The sequence below is a fragment of the Grus americana genome, chromosome 1 (assembly GCF_028858705.1).
Source record: "Grus americana isolate bGruAme1 chromosome 1, bGruAme1.mat, whole genome shotgun sequence".
NCBI classification, from domain to species: Eukaryota; Metazoa; Chordata; class Aves; order Gruiformes; family Gruidae; genus Grus; species Grus americana.
Window position 1 is genome coordinate 197,146,124 of NC_072852.1, and position 15,707 is coordinate 197,161,830.

The window sequence follows — 15,707 nt, forward strand, 5'->3', positions numbered from 1 at the left end:
TGTTGCAAAGAGCATTAGCTTTCAGGGGAAATGGGAAAGAAAGAAAACAGCACTCAGCTCTGTGCTGCTGAGTTAATTGGGCAGATCTAGAGTAGTTTTGTCTTGCCTGATACCAGTCACTGATCATCCACTCCTAAAATCTGCCTACCTCTAGGTGCCACCTCTGCCATGTCTGTTGTTGTGCATAGCTGTTTTGAAACACAACGCAGATGAGAAAAACAGGTGATGGAGAGGCAAAGGTGAAATTGCATAGTCAGAAACCCACCCTTCCTTTTTCTGGGGTGAGGATGTAGGAAGGGAGATTGAGGGGGTGGCATTCCTCCTCCCAATCCTCAGCATCCCTGGGTACAAGGAGCACTGGCAGACCCTCAACAGGAGAGCAGCTGGGCGAGTGCAACTCTGTCCCATGTTCAACTGGGTGATTATGTGCAATTAGGTCTGTGTAAATCCAGCAGCTGGAGTATGATGTGAGTTACCTGACCCAGTTCCTGAGCAGTTCTCAAAATATTCAGAAGACCACTGCTTGTCACTAAACCAGGATGGCATACGGATGATGGTGAGAACACAGGAGCGGCCATACCAAGCCAGCCTAGCACCCTGTCCCAAGCAGATGGCTGAAGAGAGAAGAAGGCTATTTACTCTTGTTAAGGTTGTGTTGATTGCCCACCTCCAATGGCGAAAACCAACAGAAGTGGCTCAAGAAAAAGTAGAAGGACCAAGCATGTATACTGAGATGTTTCCAAAAAATCTGTTCCATCATGCAGCAATCTATGGCTCAGGGGCCTCTGGGGCCTTTGCACCTAAAGCACATCAGTGGATTTCACCTCCCTGAGCATGTCCAAAACATACGTGAAACTGTGCACCTTTACCTTATATCCATAATGTCCTCTCACAGGTAGCATCACAAATTTAAACACTGTGCAACTGTTTAAATTCCACACTGTATAAAAATAAATCTCATTTTGTTTTTCCTGAAATTACAGTCTGCTTCTTTTGTATGAGTTGCCTTAGCTCTTGTACTAAAAAAGGCTGATGAGTGGTTCCTTCTTCATCTTCTCCATGTTGTTTGTAATTTATAACCTGCTAGCATATCCTCCTGTCTCATTTTTGGGCTAAGGAGTTCTTTCTACTTGGTTTTTTTCATATACAGAAGCCTTACTGTACCTTTGATCACCTTTGTCAGCTTTCTCCGTATCTTTCTAGCCTTAAAGCAATATCCCCTGTCACCTGTCTATAAACACCATGTAAATGTTAAGTAAGGCCGATGAGTACCATTCATTAAGCACAAAGGAAATCTTTGGAGGCGTACGAACCCCACAACAGTGAGGCGCACACGGAGCATGTCCCTGTGCAGGGAAGTGTGGATTCAGAGCAGACAGGCCAGAGTGGAGACCAGAGTGTGGAAAGAAGGAATATCTGCAGGACCAGAGGGGGAGCAAATTCTCATCCCTGCGGGGACACAGCATCCTGCCACAGCCTGAAACAGCCGATAGGGAATGTTCTGTACTGAACACCGGAGAATGCCTGCTGAATCCCCGGAGGGAGGCATTTTAAACATGGGAGGGGCTGGACACATCCTTAGAGTGACAAACCATATTTCTAGGGCTCCCTTGAATCAGGCACTGGAGATCAACCTGAGCCAAAGGGCTAAGCCTCTCTGCAAACTGCAAGTGTGTGAAATGAAATGCAAAGAGCCTGTGCTGGCAGCTGCAGGTGTGTGCAATATGTAAGTGCCTGCCTTACATTTCCAGATGGGCCTGGGCTATACAAGGAAAAGTGCCCGGGTGTGTGAAGTAGAGTCTGGTCTCACTGTTCATATGATGTGGCAGCCTGGATCCTAACATGGGGTGATCCTAGATTCTTAGTATGGTCCTTGGAGGAGTGACTTTCTCCTTTAATGGCTGTCATTGAGACTGACACTCTTTTATACCCAAATCTTATCCCTTTTTTACCTCCTAGAGCCAGAAGAGGCATCTGCTGTTCAGGGTGGCTTTGCAGACCCCATGTGCTGGTGACACTGTCATTAATGAACCACAGATGAGCCATCACAGAGCCTTCCTCTAATGCCATCCCCAATTTTGCTTGCTCAGCTCTGTGGCCAGCGCACGCCTCGAGAATGGTGGAGATGTAAGTCCAGTCCTTGACTGAGCACATTTCAATCCACATCTCCGTCTTTCCAGGAGAGGTCTGTACTGCCTGCTGTGCAGCCAGCCAGCGTACGTAAGAAAGAAAGAGTGCAACAAAATGATTCTAGGTCATCTGAGCATTTGAAGAGCAAAAGGGATTTCTTAGGGAGTGATTTTTCTGCCCCGTTGCAGACATCTGTGCTCCGGGTAGAGCCCTTTCCCAGAGCCCCAACAGGCTGACTTTAGGGAAGGCAGAGGAAAAGGTGACCATCAAAGATGCCTGGTAGGAATCAGACAGGCCAGGGACACCTGGCCACCAGCCTCACTCCCTTCTGGCACCTCGGTGTGCTGTTATTTCTTCCCGGGCCGCTTCCCTTAACCATAACACAGGGATCAGCTAAACCAAAAACTGTGTGGTTGTGTCTTTATGCGATGAATATTGAGGCTTAATGACAAGAGTGTAGGCACTGTTGCCTTGAAAATGTGTTGCTAAGAAGCAAATGAAGAGGCTGAAAAATGCAAAATAAAGGCAGCAAGGGAAAACACAAGCACAGCTATGGAAGGAAGGAAGGAAGGAAGGAAGGAAGGAAGGAAGGAAGGAAGGAAGGAAGGAAGGAAGGAAGGAAGGAAGGAAGGAAGGAAGGAAGGAAGCGAGCTGTGCTCATAGCTCCCTATAATCAGATACTGTAAGGTTTAAAACCTTGCTTTCAGGAAGATCCCAAAGCTGTTTTTATTTGAGGGCCTCACACCCTGGTGCTATCATCAATAAATATTTTAATCACAAAGTAGAAATCAGCCAGTAACTGAAAGGAACAATTCAATAGTGTTTTCACTTAGGGATCTTCCTGGAAGGTTCGGGGAGAGGTGTGGGATGGATGAACATGGGATGGAGTTTGTCTGAGGCAGCATTACATTTTTTCCCATGTTATTCTTGGATAATATTAAGAGGTCAGTGAAGAGTGTTTGAAACATCTGTTTGAGCCTCAAGAAAGGAATGAACGGAGTCCAGAACATTTTAACCTTTCATAAAAAATACTCCAAAGGTGCTCCAAGCTGCATGCAATGACTTCTACAAAAGGTATGAGCGTTTATAGTGCTCTGCATACTTAGTGTGCCATGTAAACACCAGCTAATTAATCTAAGTAATATCATAAAGCAAATTATTTATCTTCTCAGAGATAAACCAGTAAGCAGAATTTAAAAAAAAAAAAAATCAGCTCCCTAATAGAATGCTTATTTAAAAGGGGAAACTGGTACAGTGTTTATTTCTCCAGAATAAAGACATTTCCTGGTATTTCTGCTATGGACAAGTGCAGAACAAATAGAAGGGCTGCATTACATTCATTTGGGAGGCTTGTTTCCCCCTCCAGGGTTACACCAACATCAGCTCATTTTTTCTCAGAAGCATTGCTTTTTTCAACTGGTGTAAGCACTTGGAGAGCCGGAGTCCTAATTCCAGTGATTGCTCCTTCAGCTATTGTCTTCCTCTTTCATATGCATACAAAAGAAGACTTAAACAATGCGCCCAAAAATATTCTGCTGCTGAAACTGGGTTCAGCTGCCTTTCTATTCCCCTCCAACTGCTTTGCCTAAGCTAAATGAAGCAGGTTGTCATGGGGCTGAATTCATCCAGCCTAGCAATCATTGTCTACAAGCTGGGCATTTATTTTTTCAAAGTCTTCCAGTCTCTCTCATGAGTACATGAGTGAGAGCATGAGCCAGAGCCGGCCGTGTTAATGGGAGGCCACAGCTCCCACTGCCTCTGCAAACCCGCACCTGGGCTTTGGCAGAGCCTTACTGAGCTGAATAAAGGCTTTGAGGATGTAGCCATATAAACTAATGTAAATACTATATAACTACTAATCTTCATTGTAGAGGAGGAAGTAATGCAGCTTTATGAGCGGGAAGGTCAAGGAATGTTATCCGCTTTTACCCAGGAGTTTTGTGGTCTCCATTTACATTTTATCCATTTGCTTTTCTATTGACACTGGCTTGGGATAGAGGAAACTCCTGCAAAGATCAGATTGCCAGTCAAGATCCTGACAAAGGAAGGAAACAGTCATTGATTACAAGGGACCTGATTTGGCATTCCTCATGGAGCTCCCTGCCCCACTGCGGAGCTCCCTGCCCCACTGCAGGGCTCGCTGTCCCATCGCTGGCTGCTTTAGGTGCCCCAGCAGCGCGGATGGAACCTCGTGCTCAGCCAGGGCTGGCAGTGGGTGCCTGGTGTAGCTTGCAGACTACCTGTTATGGCCATGCTTGGGCAATTTCAACTGCAAGTAGCAGTCGAGGTGGTTCAGATCATTCAGAAGAGAGCTGGGGTTGAGCCACAGCTGTGTCCCTGCGTGTCTGTTTGCTGACCCCTCGACCAAGGGGAAACCAAGAAGCGTCAGAGGGGGATTCTGTCTCCACCTTGTTCCCATTATTTGCCCCCAGTATTTCAACTTTTGGAAACTTCTTTAATATAATGGAGCATAGGGAAAGTGATAATAGGTACTTCTAATGATTCAGATGTCATGATGAGTGTTATTCTTTCTAGCTGTCCATCTAACAACAGAACCTATCTATATGCCATTATAGATCCATTATATGAGTATATATACACACAAACACACACAGAGTTATATACCAAGAGTAACCAGCTTATGTAGTATAGTTGGATTTTTTTAAACACCTGTTTTCAAAAAAAGGTGCAATAGCGTGCTTTGTAAAATACGGGAAAAATTCCTAGACTTTATGATTCTAAAACACATGAAGGAGAAGTTAAGAACAAGGTAAAAATTCACATGGGATCCACAAGTAACTGGAAAGTTATTTTGCTTTGGAAATTAGCAATTTAACAGATAATCATTTGGTTTTAAGATATGCACTGGCACATAACACAACAGTCAAAAGATTATATGGCGTCAGTTTAGGTCAGATGTGCAGATTCTGCTCTCAGTCAGGGGGTCCAAAAGTTAAGAAAACTCCAGTTGTCTCCAACTTCAGATTTACGTTCATGAACCAGAGACTGGAATCTGGTCTTGCATATTTATCCATTACAGAAGTTAAGGAAATGCTAACCCAGCCTGATCCCTTGTGCTTGTTTCTGCTCTTGGTTTTAAATGTAACAGTAAGGAATCTCTGCCAACGCAGAGAACGTCAGGAACACTGGGCCATAGTATGGGTTGAGTGAATGGCCCACCAGGAGGGAGGCTTTGCCCCTGCAAAGGGTTTTCTGGGCTTGGGACAGGTAAACTTTCCCATTGGGGTATACACGTGTGTACATGCACACACACAGAGCCGGCCAAAGCCTCAGGGACTTTTGCCACCATCCTGTTAATCATTATTGAAGCAGAGCTGTATTCTTTGAGATCTCTGACCTGTTTTGCAGCCCTGAAGGGTTTATTGCAGCCAGCGCAGCCTTGGCCGGTGTTTGGATTGCGTGCTGACAGCCAGCCAGCTGGCCGTGGTTCAGAGCTCAGCAATACGGAGCGTTGCAGGACTGCCCGTTTGTACTTCTTGGCCTCTTGGGAAAATGGAGCAACTCCTGCTTCCGTCAGGCAAGGGGGAGCGGGTGACCCGAGGGACACAGGGCGAGGAGGAAGCAGGCTGGTGAATTTTCCTCGGGTGATAATGAGGTCACATAGATGTTGCGGTTGTAAGACCACAGAATCGGGATTGAAGAGCAGTCAGGTGAAATGGGATGGTGCCTCTGTCTTCAGTGCACTGCTCCGAACACATGAAATCTCAGACTCAAATCTTACGAGATTCACACATACAGAAAAGACTTCTCCTAGAGGTCTTTGTTTAAGTCCATTTATTTTCTTTCTTTTTTTTCAGGACTCTGGAAACTTTTCCTGAAGCCTTTGGTGATTCGCTGAAGCCTTGAGCTTCAGCAAGAAGTTCATTCAATCTTGAATTCATTCAAGAATTTAAGTACTATCCTATTTCTGCTCTCCTAAATTGTAAATAATTTCAAACAAAGAGGAACCAGAGCCATTTTGTCAATTGTTTTGATTAGCCATTATCTTGCTGGCTCCTGCATATCCTTTCTGGTTGGTAACTTTCAGGGTAGACATCTGCTTCAAATCCCGTGAAAGTGAGACAGTAAAAAGTCCATAAAGAAGTGGAATTAGGAGTTCAAACCCAGTAGCCTTGCTGGGTAAGGGGTCTCTGACTAGATAATCTGTAAAGGTTACTTCCAACCCATACCGTTCTATGGGTCTGTGAGTCTACAAGAAGTGCATGACCATGCAGTCACTCAGAGCAGCTCCTTTTTGGAACACATTCCTGAGAGCTCACAAATAAAGAAAATGTTTCCTTCTTCTCAGTACCAGAAACTCATGAGAATCACCTGCACCAATTCTAAGAAAGGGCACCAGCTGTGCTACACAGAAGGCATCTCCACGAGGTCAAAACGAGAGAGCAGAGATGGCTATCTCCAACACGAGAGTCTGTCTACCCTTCTGAAGAGCATGTTCCTTCTACTCTGATTAGTGACAAAGCTGTTCGGGCTGAGAGATTTATTCTTTCACGTTTATCAAGAAGGCATTAGGAAATGGAAGGATGTTTATTTCCCACCATCACTCCAGTAGAGTTTCAGCTGGTTTTGTCACATCTCTACACATCCAGATTTTATGGTCCACTGCCTTGTGTGATGCCTACGTGAGGCACAGAGTTCTGGGTAAGCCTGAGTGTGTAGTAACAGACAGCAAACCTGGTATCAACACCAGCCAGGCCTGTCAGCTAGACCAGGCAGACTCGGTTTCTGCTGGAGTTAATCAAACCCTTGTAGCAGCTTCCAGAGAGCACAGGAGGTTGCACAGCGCCTGATCCTGGCTGCTGAGGTCCACGCTTTGGTGGGGCCAGAGCTGAACAAAGGGGTTTGTCTGGTTCCAGGAGGCTGAACTCCTGCAGAAAACTGTGTGCTGCAATCAGGATGCTATCTACTGTAATCCTTCTTTCCCTGAAACACAGAAAGGTATGACTTTTTCATGAGACTAGGAAAGGGCTCTGTTGATTTTTGTGTGTGTGTGTGTGCAACAGCAGTAGAATTTCGAGCCTCCCCTGCTGTCTCACCAGTTCAGATCCCGATGCTTTGCAGAAATGACAGTTATGTGCGGTACAAAATCACTTGGCACTAACTGGTGCAAAGAAGGCCGCGCACTATTGACAAAAGCCTTTTCATCAGTTACAGCCAGCTGTCTGGGTGCATACTCTGAAAACCTTTGAAATTTTGGGGGCTGAATCACTTTGGTTGCATTTATCCATAATCTTCCTCAGCATTACTCAGAGTTTGTAGTAAGCAAATTTTACTCATTAGGGATAATGAACATAATTCACATGTAGCTCTGCTCCATTTTACCAACTACATCACAGGGAGTCATCCTTAAGATATAAAATATACATGTTCAGTAAAGGCTTATTTCACTGCAGTCGATAAGGAATGAAAGCACCGTGTGCTCAGGAAAGAACAATTTAGGGAAATTAAGAGCTGTTTCATGAACGCAAGAACAAAGCTCACTTCCAGCATCTCTCTGCTCTCTGGCTTCTCTGGTGCCTAAGAAAAGGCAGCATGTGTCCAGAGGGGGCACAAAGGGTGTAAAACTTTCCCTCCGTGAAGCCATCTTTAGATCTTGAAAATGGAGCTGCTTGATGAGTGGAGAGAGGGCAAGTGTGCACCGAGGGCTGTGCACTTACTTCTCTGTGGGTTGTCTTCTTAGGGTCTTCCTGAAGGCCAGCAACCCTCGTCGCAGAGGGGAAATGTCCAGTTCATCCCTGTGGGACAGAGAGGTGAAGTTGCTGTGCAAAACGTCTCTGTGGGGACACTTTCCCAGTTCTGACTGGAGGAGAGGGATTTTTTTCCCGGTAACAGCTGATCTCCTAATCTTCATCCTGTGCAACAGCAGAACAGAATGGCCAGCGTGTCCTCGTCGAGCTGATCAAAACAGAGAGCTCTGCACCCTTGGCAAATGTCTTCAAATTCTGCTTTTAAATGAAGCAGTCCCAGAAACCTTGTAAACCCTGACTCTCCTGGGCTAATGTTTGGTGGGACAACACATCACATTGATTCCAGTTACCGTAACCATTTGCCTTTAGCTTTTACTAGGGTCTGGCACAGTCCCACTTGGCACGTAGCAAAGCAGAAGATGATCTACGCTGCACTGAACTTCTGAGGGTGTGGGGAAGGTGGGTTTGCTCTTCACTTGGTATAGATCCGTCTGGAGGCAATGATGCCACCGGTACATTTTATCAGTGTCGAGGACAGCCCAGGGGGCTACACATTGCTTTTCTCTGCTCCCAGGAAGGGAGCCCTGTAGGTATATACCCCAGTACACAACGTGCAGAGATGCACTCGCGTTTCTCCTGTATGTACGCAGCTTAGTTATTGTGACCACCACGGTGGCTAAGGCCAAGCGAGTGGTGAGCAACCCAGACTGCTTTCCAGGGCTGCCAGGCATCACTTCCTTCCTCCAGCGATGGCAACACTTCAGTGAGGCACTTTGAGCAAGCAGCCTAACTGCAGCCCAGGGAGCAGAAAGATAGGATAGAGGCGAGTAAGAGTAGGAAGGGTATAAGGGCAGAAAGTAGGAGAAAATATAACACAGACAAAGGCCTGCCAGGATAATGCAGGGCTGTAAAGAGAAGCCGAAGGGCAAGAATGAGAAGTATGGAAGTGGAAAAGTCTGGAAGGTAGTGTAAAAATCAGAGGAGAGCATAAGGGTTAACTTTGGTAGCAGTTTCCTTTGAACAGGGAGGGGGAATAAGAGCTGAAAAGAACAGAGAATTGAAGAACAGATAGCAGAGTCTCCGGTCCTTTGATTTATAGGACCCATATAAACACTTAGTCACACAGCACTTTCAGTTTCCAAAACTGCCAGGTCATGGTATAGAAAGCACTCGTGCCATCGCTGCGCAGTCTCATGCAGGATCCCTCTTGTTCCTGGTGCAGAGCTCCGGCGGGCGCTTCCGCAGACCCTGCGCCACGGCCTCAGCACCACCTTTTCTCCTGTGGTCAGAAGACATGTCATAGGCACGTGCAGTCTAGAATTTGTACCTATTTAAATTAGGTTTTCCAGACATCTTGCTCTGCATGTAGCTCTCTGTGCATGTCTTGTCACTAAGGTACCCAGGATTTTTCATGCAGATAATTTAACATGATGTTGTGGGCCTGCATCCTACAGCTCCCCAGTGGAAGTCCCTGGTTGGAGTCATGCTGTTTGGAGCAGGAGGTTCCCGTCCTCCTCGTTAGTTTAGTTGATTCAAACCCTTCTTTCAAATCCAAAAGCAAGCCCTGGAACAGCAATTTCATGACCTCTGGTCACCTCCAGAGTGCTGAGGCTCACTAGAAGGCCACCCATGCAGGATGCTGGACACTGACTTTGCACCAGTGTGTACAAAATTCCATCACTGTTGCATTTTCTGTAAACTACCATACAAGAGAGTAAGTGTTGTACATTGCCTGTATCCCTCTGAGTGGTGTTAGATAATGTGTGAACATTTAAAAGACCTTTTTTCTTTTTTCCCCCTGTCGAATAACATAACCTGATACAGGGACAGAGCAAGTTCACACAATTAAGACGTGCTACAAAGCGAGAGAGGTTGATCGATCAACTGACTAATTGCATCTGACTGCAGCAAGTAGAGATTCTTCTGTCTTGAGTTTGCTTGCAACGAAGCGAGGAAGAGAACTGGGTCGCCTAAATGGCATGAGGCAAAGGCTAGCCAACGCAATCAGTCTTTCACTCAGTCACCTTCGCTGATGGAAAAATACAGGCAGCTCTCTGGTACCCCTGGAATCTTTATCCAACATGTTGCATGCAAAAAAATATTTAGGATTAGAAGCATATTGTATTATATATATATATTTCTAAAAAGTGTCTTATTTTATCACCTAATCAAGGTATATAGTAGTTTTATTACCAAATCTGAAATTTATTATGGTTGTTTTGTGGTTATACGCAAGAGTTGAATTAGTGCTTTATTACTATAAGCAACTCGTAACAGATACCTAATTAAGGTATCTTTGTATGTATCTCTCTCGCTCATTTGGAATTGTTCCAATGCCAATTTCTGGCTAGCACTGAACGATTGCTACTATTAGTGACTTCAATGCCCTGAAACAAGACTGAATTAACAGGTAGAGAAAATGTGATTGCACCACCAAAGTTCTAAGTAGCTTCATAGCTAAATAATACAACAGTATCAATTAGAACATCACAGCTGCTTATCTTGTAGACATTACATGATAAAATAAATATGTAGCTGTAAATATATCTTATTATGGTAGGGTGTAGTCCGCATGATTTAACTTGCTTATAAGAAACGATTAAGCCTCTTTACAAAGTCAGATATCAGAAATAGCAGTGGTCTGCACTACAACTTTGTGAATACATCATCGCAGAAAACACAAGCAAATACAAGAAAAACATAAGCCAGGAGATTGACTAGACAGTATTTTGTGTCTCTGCATTCCAAGTAATATTTCATGTATTATTTTGTGTCTTTCCTGAAAAAAATTCCCGAAGATAGCTGGAATATGCATGAAAAATGTGGCCTCATGGCAGCAAAGGGAGAAGGATTTGATCTCAGTGCTAACCAGAAGCAGGGCTTTAAGTTGTGCACATAGGCTACATTTTGTCATTGCCCTTTCTGTGCATTCAGAAAATCAAGGTTTTGAATCCTCTGTGTAAATAACAAGACTGCAACACATACACACTAGCAGCAGTTTCCTCTTCCAACTGCATCTCCCAGGCCAAAATTGTTCCAAAGAACAAGAAATATCCCAACGAGTGGTTGACGTGGTCCCCTGCATGGTACAGCTGTTTAACTTCTAGCTCAGGAAGATAATGGTGCTAATGCGGACATCGGGCTTCTGAGAGGTGCTGTGCTGCTGAAGTGAGTGGAAATCACTGCGCGGCACCGCAGCGTGATCATGTTGTTGTCCCAACAATGTTCTTGAGACTTCGGTGCCTCAGGGTGGACACTGGAGGCACCTCATTTTCTGTTAGGGACTTAGTCTTTTGGAAAAAAATTGTGAAAGAAAACATATGCACAGAGAACATGTCAGGCAGGCCAATTTCATTTCCTTATAAAGAAAGCAAGGAAGAGGCAGGGACCGTGACACGTCCAGAGTCATAGTTGCAGTAACTGGGGGGAGATGGGAACAGAAGGTGGGTTTCATCATGTCCTACCCCATGCTCAGATATGGGACCAAACCCAGAGAATCTTGCAAAATTCATCAAGACTAGAAATAAAAGGACCAAAAGTATTTCAGCTCAAACTTCCGTTTCTTCCTTATTCTAGAAACAGTCCCACCATCCGTTTGTAGATAAATTCTTCCTTCTTCAGTTACAATTTTATTCAGTTCCTCTCTTCCTCCCCTCTTCTCCCTCCCACCCTAGGACTGGCGAGTGGGGAAGGCAAATGGTGAAGGCCAGGACCTGCCACACAAACTCAGCAGGCACCAGGGCTGGTGAAAATTCCCTGCCCCCAGCTTTTATGGCAGGGTGCAATCGGTGGCTTGTGTTTGCTGTTCAAACAAAGGAGCCTTGGAGTTAGAGGGAAGATCTTCCCCAAGAAGCTGCTGACTCCCGAAACCCAATGTCCTGCTCCTTATCAGGCCAGTTTATGACAGGTTTCATAAATGGTTTATGAGACCCTGATGACTGCATCGCTGAGCAGGGTGGTGGCAGCAGCCTCCAACTTTGTGCATTGTTGACAAAAGATCAAAGACTAGATTTACCACCCTGATAAGATCGGATGGATAAGAATCCCAAACTGACTTTTTCCCTGTTTCCTGCATGGACAAGCACGTTGCAGGACTTATTGACAGAGGCGCAATCCTGAAGACCTTGTTTGGACAAAACTCCTATCAATTTCTACACCCCTTCCCCTAGGCTTAGTGGAGATTCTTTGAAATGGCCAGTAAAGTTTGAGTCCATCGATTTAGGGTGAGCCAGCACTTTGCCAGAAAACCCTTCTTCAGAGAGTCCCTGGACAGAGGAGCACTGAGGGGATCATTGGTCTTGGTGGGCTCAGGTTGATGAGAACCGCCATGCATTGCCAGCTTCCCAATTTTTCAAAACTCCGGTGCACAAGGCCTCCCTCCAGCTGTTGCAGAGCTCTGGCTTGCTCCAGTCTGTGGTCCTCTGGGCTGGGATCTGCTGACCAGTGGTGTCCCACCAGCTGAGCTCAGTGGGACAGCAGCTGGGAACGTGGACTGCATGACAGGCCGGCCAAGCCTGTCCCACACAATGCATCTGATTTTAACACATCTGATTTTCTAACAGTCCGTCCTCCAGGAAGATCCTGGAGTTGGTCTGAGCTGGGGCTTGAGTTGGCACCTGTCCTGCAGAAGGAGATGTCTCTCCTGAGCATGTCCACCAGCACCTCCTGCACCAGGAGCACTGACCCTTGGGCTGGGCACTGCTGTCCCAAGACCTAAAGGCTGCAAGATGAGCAGAACACTCAGCGCTATCAGAAGCACATTACACCTGCCATGATTTAGGATATTAGATGTGTCAGCAAGCTAAAGAAAGCAGGCAATAAGGCTGCAGGGTGTCTCAGACATAACTAGTAGTCAGAAAAGTTGACTTCTGTTACTATATTTTGCTGTAAACTTTCTGGGTAAATTGTCAAAAAAATGTATGCTTCTTTTCCTTGCCTGGGAAGAGAAATATTTTTAGGCTCTTGTCAGAGGATTATTTCATTATTAGTAGAAAAACTTTTTGAGGCAGCTAAAAATAAGATGTTGTGGAAACACTGGGCTCAGTCATTCTATGTTTGTTGACTTTTTAAAGCAATGCACGAGCAGAACGACTGTACTGCAATGTCATGGGGCATGCCTGCGCCCTGAAGTTTGTTTCCCAGAAAGCCTGACTCCTCAACCAAAAAATGCCCAGTAACATGGGTTAGTGGGACCAAAGTATCTCAGAAATTGCCTTCAGAGCCACTTGACCAGCAGAAAGGATGGCCTAAAGAATAGGCTGGCCCACAGCACTTAAATACAGGCAACAGTGTGAAATAGAGGTAAAGTGGGATCTAAATTTCCATCACGAAGTTCGCGGAGCAAAAGCCTGCAGTAAATCAGAGACAATCCATTTCTTCAGTGCCAGCCATACCTGGCCAGAGACAGACTGGCGTTCCTCTGCTTGGAGAGCAGGGAAGGAGAATCTGATCTCATTAAGAAAGATTTAGATTTTCTTGAGCTGCTAAGTGACTCCCCAGGCTTGAAGTGTGCATTTTGCTGGGAGCTGCTGTCTGGTTTGTGAGTTACATTTTCTTCGGTTTCATTGAAAATCAAAGACATAAAAAAAATGCAAATTTAAGCATTTTTCTTCTGTCCCTGATGCCAGAAGCTTGCTTCTCTGTAGCTCAAAGAAAGATACTTCTGTGCAAAGGTAGGTCTTGGCGGCCATAAAACAGCCTGTCAAGTGGAGGTGGTTGGGCTTTACTCCCCTCTTTGTGGAAGTATAAGGAACTCCACAAAGTGATGGAGAGTGAAAAATCAAGTTAAGCGACCTGAAGTACCCGAGGGACTTGGTTTTTAAAAACAGCACATGAAAATTAACATATATAATCTACCATGGTTTTGCAGGAGGTAATAAGAACAAATATCCCGTTATACACTTAGGTAATCATTTGGCTTCCCATCGCTTAATCCCCATGCGTGTTTGCTGCTCTGGGAAGCAGAGGCAAGACTCTGCACGGGGGTTCGCGGTGCAGTTACCATCCTTGTGCGAGCAGGGGCACTGACAGAGCAGAGCTGATGGGGCCACCACCATGGTGCCTGGTCCCACTCTGCCCCAGGGATTGGTCAAAAAGCGATGCTGGGGAGAAGCGCTGCTCCCCATGGGCAGTGGGGACCCATCGTCCTGGGCTGCAGAGCACCCCACGCTAAAAAACTTGCCAAGCCCTGACAGTGCTTGGGGCTGCTTCTCCTCCCCGCAGTGTAAAAGCTCATTCCTGGGGGGGGAAGCAGCCCCGTCCGGGGCAGGTCTGGCAGGGCAGGAGGGCAGGCAGCAGAGCCGGCACAGAGGCAGCCAGTGCTGCCTTTTATAGCGAGCGCAGGCAGGTGGACGTGGATCTTTATCTTCTCCGAACTTGTTTTCTAAACATTATCAACTCAGATTACTGTCCACAAATTTCACTCCAAAACTTGAGAGTAATAGGCTTTTACAATGCAGTAAAGAAAGATATTAACTGGTTCGGGGATTGACTAGACAACCATTTACACCACTCTTTTATCAATATTGCCATAATTTGACACTTCTGAATGGAGGAGGATTGTAAAGTGCCTGCAGACCCTGTAAAACATGTTAAATGGAGATTAGTCTTACTGCTTAGTTTAAGCCTAGTAAAAGATAATTAAATTGACTGATGCAGCTGTAAATCTCACTTTTATCAAATCCTGGCTCTCTTTGTCCTTATGATTTTACAGCATCATTAATGTTGTTGTGACAATATCATTAATCTCCTCCTGCTGTTCAGAAAATGAAAGGCAACCAGCAGACACTATATAAATCTGCTCTCCCCTCGCTGGCATTATCTTTTCTCCCTTCTTGACTCTCACACAACTCAGACACACATTTCATTCACGAGGTGATTTCATAAGCCGAAAATTAACTGCAAATATACCATACTGTTTCTTTCACTGTTGCTTGTGTGAGAAGTTTTTATAAGATAATTTTTGTGAAGCAAAAGGGGAATAGGAATAATTCTTCAGTGTTCTTTAGTGTTTTGGTTTGTTTGTGGGGTTTATTTTTTATTTAACTCTTTGTGTCAGCAGTACAACATGAGACCATCAGACCTACAAGCAGACGGACACTGCTGTTTTGAAAACAATGGGAACTCCAGCTTAAGTCATCAGTTATGTATTTTTTATTTTTCCTGACTGGGGAGAATTAATTAGACTGAGATGGTTGACTTTTTTCCACTTCTGGTTTCCAGGTGAGGACTGGAACTGAGCTGGGCATGGGGAGGAGGTGAACAGTCTGTGTGGGGAACTTGTTGCCCAACAACACTGCCTAAGAGTTCCTGAGGTAGTGACTGGAGCTGCCCAGCGTGCAGAAGGCTTTGCTCTTCTGCAGTTCCCAGTGGGCAGCATGGATGTGACAGGGACTTTAGCTGTATGGACTCAGGCCAGCCATGCTACTTGCTCTCTGGGCCCAAGGACTCACCGTGGTCCTTTTATATGCTAGTCTGGATGGAGCCACTGCATGTCCCAGGTTCAGGCTCACCAAGGGGAAGCTGTTCTGCTGGGCATAGCTACAGAGAAAGCTGGGATGGAGATAGGTGTGGGATGCTCCAAATTCCTACAATGAAGAGAAGAACCAGCAGGCTTTTAAGAGATGACTGATAAAAAGTCATTATAGAAGTGACCAAAATACCTGTCCTGGTGTTGCACAGCAGTCACCAGAGGCTTTGGAAAAACCCTGGAGGCATGCAATCCTCACGACTGCCTGGGGGGTGTCACACTGCCTCACCACTGTATCTCAGCTCAGCATCTCCCCCCCCAAATTATTCCCTCTTTCTTTCCTCTCTGTGCTGCTCCCCTTCATGACTGCATATATGCTGTGCAGCCTGAATCATATTGGC